The sequence below is a fragment of the Vulpes lagopus genome, chromosome 5 (assembly GCF_018345385.1).
Source record: "Vulpes lagopus strain Blue_001 chromosome 5, ASM1834538v1, whole genome shotgun sequence".
Lineage (NCBI taxonomy): Eukaryota > Metazoa > Chordata > Mammalia > Carnivora > Canidae > Vulpes > Vulpes lagopus.
The window spans coordinates 124,890,059-124,901,039 of NC_054828.1; the positions used below are offsets into that span (position 1 = coordinate 124,890,059).

General features: G+C 40.6%; 1 long non-coding RNA gene across 1 annotated transcript; it reads right to left on the reverse strand.

Moving 5' to 3' along the window:
* Positions 1–1,148: 1,148 nt before the first annotated feature.
* LOC121492151 lies at positions 1,149–10,353 on the reverse strand. Its single transcript, XR_005988125.1, has 3 exons — positions 10,128–10,353; positions 4,117–4,296; positions 1,149–1,435 (listed from the first exon to the last, which is right to left on the reverse strand). It is a non-coding gene; the product is annotated as an uncharacterized LOC121492151 (long non-coding RNA).
* Positions 10,354–10,981: the final 628 nt, after the last annotated feature.

Sequence of the window (10,981 nt, forward strand, 5' to 3'; positions counted from 1 at the left end):
TTCCACTTATTTAGGCCTTTTTTTAACTTCTTCCAGAAATGTTTTATAGTTTTCAGTGTATAAGTCTTCAACCTCTATTAAATTTATACCTTGGAAGTTTATTCTTTGGGGTGGTATTTTAAATAGAATTGTTTTCACTTTTTTTTAATATTCATTGCTGATGTATAGAAACGCAACTGATCTTTGTGTGTCCATCCTGTACCAGCAACTTTGCTAAATATTTTTTTTTTATTAGCTTCAGTAAGATGTTTCTTTTGTGAGCACTTTGGGATTTCCTGTTTATAGAACATGTCATCTATGAATAGAGATAGTTTTGCTTCTTCCTTTCTGATGTGGAATACTTTTATTTGTTTTTCTGGCCTCGCTTCCCTGGCTAGAGTTCCAGCACAATGTTGAATAGCTGGACTGAGGGCTCTAGACCGCTGCGAGTTGCTACTGTCCATAATACTTAGCATAGCTTTTCTCCTGCATGCCCGCTGATGTTAGGACTCAGTTCTAACATTCAGAAATCTCCCTGATGAAGAGCTTGGGTGAATTTTCAATTCATTTGTTAAAATATATAAAAATTTCCACATCTTCTGATGTTTGCAGTAACAATTGATTGACACCAGCAAAGGCTGACATTTATGAGGCAAATTTCAAAAATAAAAATAGAGGAAGAAAAAAAAAGAAATCTGTACAAGGTATTTGGAACTAAAATATGGATATCAAAATATATATCAAAAGCCAAGAATTATTTTTTTTCCATTTTGAGCTATGTGTTCTCACAAGGATACTTTTGGGTTGTGATACCTTTTTTAAACTAACAAGTCAATAAAATAAGCTTAAAACCAGACTCCTAATCACCATATTGCAAAGAAGTAAGCCAACACTTAAAAAAATATAGTCAATAATACTGTTCTTGCTAAAATAGGTATTAATAAATAATTGTTTTTTAGGATTTTTTTATTTATTCATGAGAGACACAGAGAGAGAGAGGCAGAGACACAGGCAGAGGGAGAAGCAGGCTCTATGCAGGGAGCCCGACGTGGGACTCGATCGGTCTCCAGGATCATACCCTGGGCTGAAGGCGGCACTAAACCTCTGAGCCACCCGGGCTGCCCTTAACAAATAAATTTAGTTAAAATATTTTATTGAATTGAAAAAATAAGTCATTTTAAAGCTATGTATCTTACTTTTAAAATGCATATGTACAAAACAAATGAAAGTTAGTTACAAATAAATACAATAATATATTGGGGTGTAGGTTCAAATATCCTCTCATAATAGTGTTGAATGATCAAAAAGCTCAGAGACCATTGTCAGAGACATTTATGTTTATAATTTACTCTCAGACCTTAAAATTGAAGATATCAGTTTTCATTTCTGATTCTTTTTTTAATCCTCTGCAGCACATGGCACACTGTCTTGCACGTGGCAAATGATCGGCAATTATCTGTTGAATAAATGAAGAAATAAATGCATGACTGTGGCGTTGCTGATCTGCAAGTAGTGACTGACTCCCCAGCTGCCAACCCTCAGTAAAGGAATTGTTTTCACTCTTACAATGCTATCTTATTGCAAGACAACTGAAATCATGGAGCCCCCCGTGACTTCCCTTCCAACTTCCTCGGTACTCTGGCCAGGCTGTCAACATGTCTGCAGCATCCTCTCTACCTAGTAGGTGCTACTAAATATATGCTATTTTAATGCAGAAACACTTCCATCATGAGACATGATTCAAATACTTCCATAGCAAACAAAAGCCATTAACAATTAATGAATATTCCAAAAGAATAAAAAAAATAAGTCTTGGAAGGATGCAGTGGAGATGCATTTTTTTCCTGCTTTTCATTTAAAAAGCTATTCTGTAAAAGTCTTCTAACTTTAACCTTTGAGTCTTAGTGGAAGATAACCCAAACTGACAGCCATCGATAGGTGCACCCTAGATGAGACGTGCAGTGTATGGTGCCCATTTGGGACACAGGTGTCTGCTGGTAAAGAACTCTTCTGGAACATTGTGCAGGCAATGACTTCTTGTTGAAGGAAAGAAAACTTCTAAATTTTCAAAACAAATGTATGAGCTACTCAGGGTGATCACTCCCCATGTCTCTCTGCTCACAACTCATCCTTAGGGAGAACAAGATACAGCAAAGAAGCTTTACAAAAATTACGCATTTCCGTCACCAAATTGCTGGTGAAGGAGATGTCTATTTTCAGCAATGTCAGAACAGTTTATTAGAACCAATTCTCCCACCAAGGACAACTTGAAAATTAGGAAACATCTTGAAAACATGAAAACACTCCCAAAATGATGAGCTAATGGTACATATAAATGAAAACCTTCATACAGTAAAGATGTAAAGAGTCACCACACTTACCAAGATTATCTACAAATTTCATTTAATTCCAGAAAAAAACTCCATTTTCTTTTCTTTTCTTTTTTTCCTTTTTTTTATTTTTGGAAATAGAGACACTGATTTTCCAATCATGTTTCAGATGATCTGTTCTAACACCTAAAGCTGACTAACCCACTGTCCTGCTTAATATTTTGCAGTGCCTCTCCATTTCCCTCCAGGTATAGTACAAAGTCCTCATGATAGCTCTCCTGGCCTGGCTCTGTCTCCTTCTTCAGCCTCAGCCCACCTTCCTGCTACCAGGGAGTGGCACCATCAGGCTTTTGTAGATGTCACCTCTTCTTTCTGGAGCATCCTCTTCAGACCCGACCCCCTTGTCTGAGATGTCCTCACTGGTCTCTCAGAACCCAGCTCAGGTGTCCCCTCCGCACAAAGCAGTATTCGGAGCTCATCCTCTGTGTATCTGTACTGGATCCTACCACCACACGCACTGCCTCTCTGCACCATCAGCATTGGCTAGCTGCCCTGTCCCCTGCTCCGTGCGGGCTCTCTGCATTCACTCAGCTGGCCCAGTGCTGCACACAGCAGATGCTAACTAATTACTGAAGGGGTCAAGGAACAAACTAGTGAATAAATCAAAGCAACAAAAATATATTGATTTGTCTTTCTGCCTATGGGACACACAAGTGGAGAGAAGGAGTGACTTTTTTGTTAACAGGTTAACAAACTCACCTCCTTTGACATGTTCAGTGGCTAAATTCACACCTAGAGTTCTGTCTTTCATCTATTCATTCACCCAACAAATACTGGTTACCTGCTCTTTTCCTCATATGTTATCAAATTCAATCATATGACAGTGCTGATGTTAGACAATTTTTTAACGATTTTGTTTGGCTCAACTTCCTGTAACCACCGTTGGAGAAAAGTGCCTCTCTCTGGGCCCAGCTAGTGAGAAATCAGGTTGTATACACAAAAAGTTCTGGCATGTACTAAGCACTCCTGAAACTATCCTCTTTTTTATAGTTATTCCAAATAAAATACCTGAGTCAGGAAGGCCTTTGCCTGAAAGTCATCTGCAATCAATTAGTTTGTAAATGGTGGCTATCGAAAAGCCAGTTTTATCCAAGGTGAATGTGGAAAAGAACAATATCTATAAACCAATGGAGAAAACATTTGCCCGCCGAAAAATAGAATAGTGGTGTGTTTGAAAACCAGGATACTCTAAATAGAATATTTTACTGAAGACATAATGAGTACTGACAAGATGACAGGTGCTTGATGTTGAATGAGAGCAGACCCTGCGCCTGCTGAAGAGAGCTGCAGCCCAGGTTCTGGGGACATCACAGAGAGGATGGAAGTGCTCCCGAGGGAAGGTGCGAGCCTTCCCTGGGATTGAAGCAATCCCAAATGGCTTCTGCCACAAATGGGTCTCCAGGAACCTCAGGGTCGATTTCTGTGTAAAGCCAGCAGAAATGAACTTAAAAAGGTGGTTTTCTTGTTAAAAACATACCATAATAGCTCTCTGAATTTCCTTCCAGCCTACTACCTCATGGACGCAGCTGGAAGCTTTGGAAACGGGTCTGCGTGCCCTCTTTTTATCCCCTTCATTCCCCACCAGAGTGCTATGAAAACGGAATTACAGGTTTAAAAGGCTGTTTTTCTTCCAGTCTAAGTAGGAGGTGGAGCAAGCCTGATCACTCTATGTAGTTAAGGACCCTGGAGGGATTATGGGAACAGAGCTTGCCCACACATATAGACTGGGGTAGACCAGATACCTTACCTGGACACATCCAAGCAGTCCATGAACTATTTTATGCTCGAAATATCAAAATTAGAAAGCCATGAGTTTCTATTATGGTGCCGTACTGCAAGCTCATCTTGCAGAATCGGAGCCCCAGGTTCAAATTCTTGATCTACCACTTAACCATTTCATGTCTATACCTCACTGGGCTTCCTTTATCTGAAAAAAAAAAATGGAGAACAACACATGCCACAAATGATTGCAAATATTAACTTAGATAATTATCTTTGAGATAGGCAAGCATAATACTTACCCTGTGATAACTGAATGAATATTCAATCTCAATAAATGTGAGCTAAATTCAAATTTACCAAAACTGAATACATACCTAGTCTCCTGAAATAAATATTCCTCTGCTCAGCAGCTTTTATCTGTTCCTTCCTTGAAGCTCAGCAAGTGAGCTGTGACTGGAGTGACGATGACAATTAGAACAAGTCATCTGATCTGGGTGTGCACAGTTTAATAACTGTAAAGGGTCCATTAGCCCCACGCTGCAATCTTTTGTTGCCAGAAGTATTGCCTGGTGATCCGAAAGTGCTTAAAATTGCTCCTCAGTGGTACCCATATTATTGGGTTAAGATGAAACTTTTCAAGAGCAAGCATAGTAATTGAAGACGGTACTATCCTAACACCTGAGGTGTGGGCAATATGACCATTTACCCACATTTGCTTTATACCTTGGTTGCATTACAGAGCCCTGCTTCTGGTATATGGGAACAAGTAAGAAAACATCTCTAAGCCCCAACTTGTTCATCTTAAAATAGATCTAATGATAGAATTATGAAGAATAGCAAGCATAAAGTATATTAGGTCCTTTAAGAGTTTGGGACATGTTCAATACTCAATAAATGGCCATTAGTATCATTGTGGTATTGTAGGTGAGTAACTCTAGACCTAAATTCTGACTTCCTAATCCCTAAGCTCTATGATATCAGTAATGAAACTTTTTCTCAGCCTCTGGTTTTGTTTTCTTTTGTCATCTGTAAAATGGAATTAATGATACCAATCCTATGGGGTAGTGACAAAATAGAACATAGAGAAAGCCTCCAGCCTTCATGGACTTCATGGAACCTTTTATTTATTTACTTTTTTCAGACTCCCCTGTCTCAGGTGCTCTGAGTTAATCACTCTTAGGATGTCCTTGAGAGTTGGACTCAACAAAGAGAGCTTCCAAAGAAGACCCCAAGGACCCTGAGTTCCGATAAGGATGAACCATTTCCAACAGCAATAGCAGAGTCTGGATTTTTTTTTTCTCTTATCTTATGAGCACGTGTGTGTTGAAAGGGGTCAGTTCACACTTGTGTCTGCCTCTCAGCTCTTTTTTAAGCTACCAAGGTTTGGCTCAGGGCTATAAAATAAGACTAAGTTCTGACACTTTAAGAAGCGTGCCCGGAAAACTAACCAGAGCAGGAAGGAGAGAAAAAGCATTAGGAAAGTGCAGATGGGTTTTGCAGCTGGGTGGAGGAACATTAGCATGAGACATAGGAAAGTGTTGCCTACGGAGCCCAAGTGTTGCTTAACACAAAGGTTACCATCACTTCGGTGTGAATAAGAGCATGTTTAAGGTATGATGCTGCTTCTGCAGTTTATCGTTCCTCTATCCGGAAAGGTTTTCAGCTTGGCAGTATTTTCCCCTCTACTAATCCAACTCCTCTTGGAAAATGTCATTCTGCTTGAATTTTCATAGTTCGGCCCCTTACTCAGGCACCTGGGATTTCCGGATCAAAGCTGCCGATCCTGTGAAACTAGGAAACGGTGGGTGTTGGAGAAGCAATTCATTTGCTGTGGGTGCCCAAGTGGGTTAATTTCAAAGAAATGTCAGCCAGTTTCTTCTCTGCCTGTTTCCCTTGGTTTGCTTCTCCTTTCTCCGTAGGCGAGGGAGTTTATCTCTGGCATGCTCTCCTGGTTTCTCAAGAACAGTCAGCTTCCATCTGTGCCTCATCTGGAAAAGGGCTCAAGGCACTGCTGCCCTTTGACAATGAACGTGGCACATGGGGCGAGACACAGGAGGGACGTGTCTGATCACCGTGGGCTGCCTCCCTGTAGAGAGGGCTCTAAGGTAAACCATGGAAGGGACCCTCCAGTCTCCGCCATGCTCTTCACAAGGCATGATGGATTAAAAACATGCTTAAAGAGAGGGAATAAAGAAGTGAAGAAACGCTCAGAACAAGCCGATCCCAAATCTCATCCTCTTTCCTTGGCATGTTGTATAGTCAGGACAGCATGGGACAGACTTTTTTTTTTTTTTTTTTTTGAGACAATACCCTGGTGGCAGGACCTTAATTTAAAATGCAGTATAATTCAGTGTAATTCTGCTCATTTTGATGTTTTTCATGAGCTTAAGGATAGCTAGTAGGCCCCCCAAAACCCTGCTGACAAGCATCAACATAATTGTGTGTTTGGAAGGAGATGATTGTGTGCAGTTTGTGGCTTGTTCTGAGACTCACGTATAGGCTCCTTACTTAGTCTGTGTAGTTGGTTTTAGGTACTGAAGTAACTGGGGAGACTTTTCACTACAGAGCTCCAAAGACCGTGGTAAGTAACTCTCGGAGATCCTCGCGCATTTTCATGTTTCTTAAAGAGTTAGCCATAGGACAGAAGTCACCTGAGGAGTAAGAGAAACGAGGGTCTTGAAGATGAGAAAAGAAAGGAATATTATTCACATGCAAGGAAAACAGCCAACAGCCATCCAGAGCAGCCCAACTGCGGAGACGGAGCAGAGAGAAGAATCCAGAGCCAGGTCCTTGAGCACCCACTGTGACTTGTCCCCTATCTGATATTACAGCTCATCCTCTTTTCCTCCATCTCACCCATTTCTATGCAACATTCCCACACTCACCTGATGGACTTTCTGATACACACACATTTGATCAGGTCACTTTTCTTCTTACACCTTAGATAGGCTTTCATTAGCCACCAGATAATGTCTAGGGCAAGAAGGATCTTTACAAAGCTAATTGCAAGGGCACTTGGATGGCTCAGTGGGTTAAGTATCTGCCTTTGACTGAGGTCATGATCTCAGGGTCCTGGGCTTGAGCCCAGAGACCTTGCTCAGCATGGAGTCTGCTTCTCCCTCACCTTCTACCCCTCCCTGACTTGAGCGTGCACACTCTCTCTCTCCCTCTCTCAAATAAATAAATTAAATATTTTTAAAAATTCTGATTGCAGCCTTCCACTCCAGTCTTTATTATAAATTACACCCCAGTCTTTCTTGTAAATTACTTCTAACGTAAACTTAAATGCAATTCAATAAGCATCTCAACTAGAAAGGTTACATTGATGAAATGAAGTGCATATTTGGCATATCATGTGGTGTTGGAAAATTCTTCTCAGAGGCCTTCTTCCACAGGGATGGAGTGATGGTGGTAGATTGGAACACTGGTGTGTGGTGTTCTTCCTACACAAAAAGAGGTGGGAAATGTAATAGGAAGAGACCTAAAGGAAGTATTGGTGTCATGGAATGGTAAAAAGCAAAGTTGACAGAGGGGAGGCACGGTTTTGTGAGAAAGGCAGGAGACGGACTCCAAGGATAGAGGTCAGTGTGCTTTGCGCCTGCAGCTGTATAAAGAAGCCTCATGACCCATGCGAATCGAGAGTCTTCTGTGCTTGTGTGGAGTTATACATTAAGAAAAGGAGCAGGAGAGTGAAAACTGGACCCTTTGATATCTGACTATGTCACAGGAATAGAAAGCAGATGACCCCTTCCTGTCAAACTGGTTTCTTCCAACGCCTGGCCCTGTGCACGCCCTACAGACCTCTAAGGATTTGGTGCAATCTCTCCTTTCAGTGGAGGAGACTTTGATGAATAGCTAGTGTACGGTTGCACAGCATAGAGGTGATGAGATCCAGAAATGGGTCTAGATATTAGGACAGCAGAAGCTGTGCTTTCTCCTCTGGCCACTCCAGGGATTCTCAACCCTGTGAAGCTTTGAAAAAGTCCCACCAGGCTTCACTCCAGACCAATTAATCAGAAGCTCTGAGGATGAGGATTAAGAAATGGATTTTAGGGTTTGGTTTTGGTTTATTTTTTACTTTATAAAGCTCTCCAGATGGTTCTAATATGAAGCTGAGGTTGAAAATGTTTGCTTCACAACATACGACCATGAGAAAGTAACAACTTCAAGAGTTCATGGGGAAGCCAATCCCAAGGGTATTTGAAGGATGTAGATAATGGAATTTGCACGTTTTAGCATTCTTTGTTCTCACTACTCTTTGAGATTCTCTTTAAAGAATACATATCCACACACACACACACAAACATGCGCGTGCATTTTATTAGAATCTGGATCACCTCCATTCTTTTCCTCACTTCCACAGTTTCTAAACTGTGCTCATAAAGCTGCTTTATAAAGCAGTCTAATATATTGTTAAAAAGTAAATAAAAGAGTTCATCAGGGATCTAAGCTTCTTTTCTTGTCCAAGATCTGTTAATGAACAACTTGTGTGATCCTGGGGCAAAACTGCCTAATTTGAATTGCCTACTCTGTAAAATTAGAAGGTTGACTTTGGTAATCACTAAGGTCTTTCTCAGCTATGAATATCTGATAATTCCAAATCTTAATATTGAATGCTGATGTCATATAAATATGATATAGATATATGCTAGATGGTTAAATGAGAAATGTTTTAGAAAAATATTTATTGCAAAATATATTTGGATACTACTGTGTATGTTTTCTTTGGTTTTGTATACATTTCACACAACAAGAAGAAAAGGATCCAAGAGCCCTTGTGGTTCTGGTGTGGAGCCAACTGTGCCGTATAAAGACAAGGGCTCTAGGTCATACAGGCAGCATGAACTCCTGTTCTAACATATAACAACTGTACGACCATGTCAGGTTTTAACCTCTCCTAGATTCTGATTCCTCACCTGTAACACAGGGATAACAATCATTTCTATCTGAGAATAGGACAAGAATCCAAAAATTTAAACAGAAATTATTCAGCCTAAGGCCTAATGCATTATATGGAGTCAATGACTTTATTAATATTATGTGAACTAGATAAGTCAGTATGCCCAACATCCCAGGACCAGCAATGAGGACACAGAAGCAAGAAGCAACAGCATGAGCCAGGCAGGGAACAGTTTGCTAGAAAATCTTCTCTTATTCTATGTTTTGCCAAAGACACCAAGAATTAATTGATCTACTTTCTCTGCTAAGAAATATGTTTACTCAGTATATTTGAATTCCCAAAACACAAAACATGAGTTAAAAAGAGAAATTATTCATAAGAAGAAATCTTGAGTTTTCTCAAAATCATGAGAAATTTCAACCCAACAGTTCTCAAAAATGTGGTCTGGAAATATCCTGGAATCCCTAAGTCCTTTTCAGGGGATCCTTGGGTCAACACTGAGACCACTCCCCTTCTTTCCCCATATGCTTTTTTCACTCTCATTCTCTTTCAGGGTCACAGGGTCTTTTCTAAAAGCTCCCTGACTTGCAATGCCCACCTTGCTCTGGCAGCCAATGAGTGTGTGCTTGTGTATTCTCAGCCTTTATTTCTGGTGCCATAAATATCAATAGACGTAGCTCATATAAACAAGGCACTTTGGAATCTCTAGTAACTTTTAAGACTGGAAAGAGTTCTAAAAGCAAAAGGTTTGATAATTCCTAGATCAACAAATAAAGTCTATGTTAGTATACATTTTAGGATAGTAAAAAAAAAAAAAATCTATAAGCCAAGCTTCTATATGTTACCACATCCTTCCCCCAGTTCAATCTAGGTTCAATAAGCCATGATTGTACATTGTAATCACTGTGAAGCTTTAAAAAACTAGCAATGTCCTAAATCCACAGCCCCATCCCCTAGACATTCTGATTTAATAGATTTGGGATTTTGCCAGGGCATCAGGAATATTGAAAGCTCCCCAGATGATTCAGTTATGCAGCAAAGTCAGAGAACCATGTTGTTGGATGGGTGAACAAACTTTTTGACAGGCAATAAAGGGAAAAGTCCATCATATACCCACCTGGGATCTTGGGGCTTACCTCAAGTGGAGCCAGGCTACTCAGACTGGGGAGTGTGAGTTGTTCTAGGACTATCCTCCCAGAGAATTGCCTCAGAACCTGTGTCCTTGGACTGAGAGGTGAGCCCAACAGTCCAAAATCTCAAATCTGGATTCCTAGGAGCAAGCATCCCTTGGACTCAGCCTGTACACTTTGCTCAGCCTTCCTTGTTCTTATAGCACTGTGGAAATCTTATCCATTAGTAACTCCAAACCTCCCCACTGTGCCCTCTTCTATTCCAAATTGATAAATTAAGGATCCATGAGAAACAGAATCTTTGTTTCAGTATGTCAGACCAGCACCCCTGCCAAGATCAAGTGAGCTGACCCATCCTATGGCACTTCCTAAGTGCCGCTCCCCAGAAATCACAGCCAGGCCTGCAAACTTGCTGTCTGTGTCATGAGATAGAAGACACCTGGGCCCAATCCCATGGTTGTCATGACAGCCAAGTCTAAAATAGACTTCCAGACACGAGAGCTGTTTGGCTGACTCTGACCTACATGTAAGCATAAATATTATTCGTGTTGGAAAGGAAGCAACCTTCTATTTTATTCAGAGAGATATTTAGAAATGCTGGCTGTGGATTTGCTCCATGGGGATTTTAGAAAGTTTGAAAAGGCTCCTAAATTGTGAAGATTATAAGAGCTCATGCCATTTCTAATACTGTCCTTGTACAAGATGACAATAAACGTTCCTTATTGCCATCTGGTTGCATGTTATAGATTCAGGCTGTATATAAAGAAGCCCCATGCTCCTGTTCATAAGCTTTGTGGTGCAAAGTGAGCACTGTTAGACACATTCGCCTTCATCCACCTTCGGCCACTTTTATCCATTCA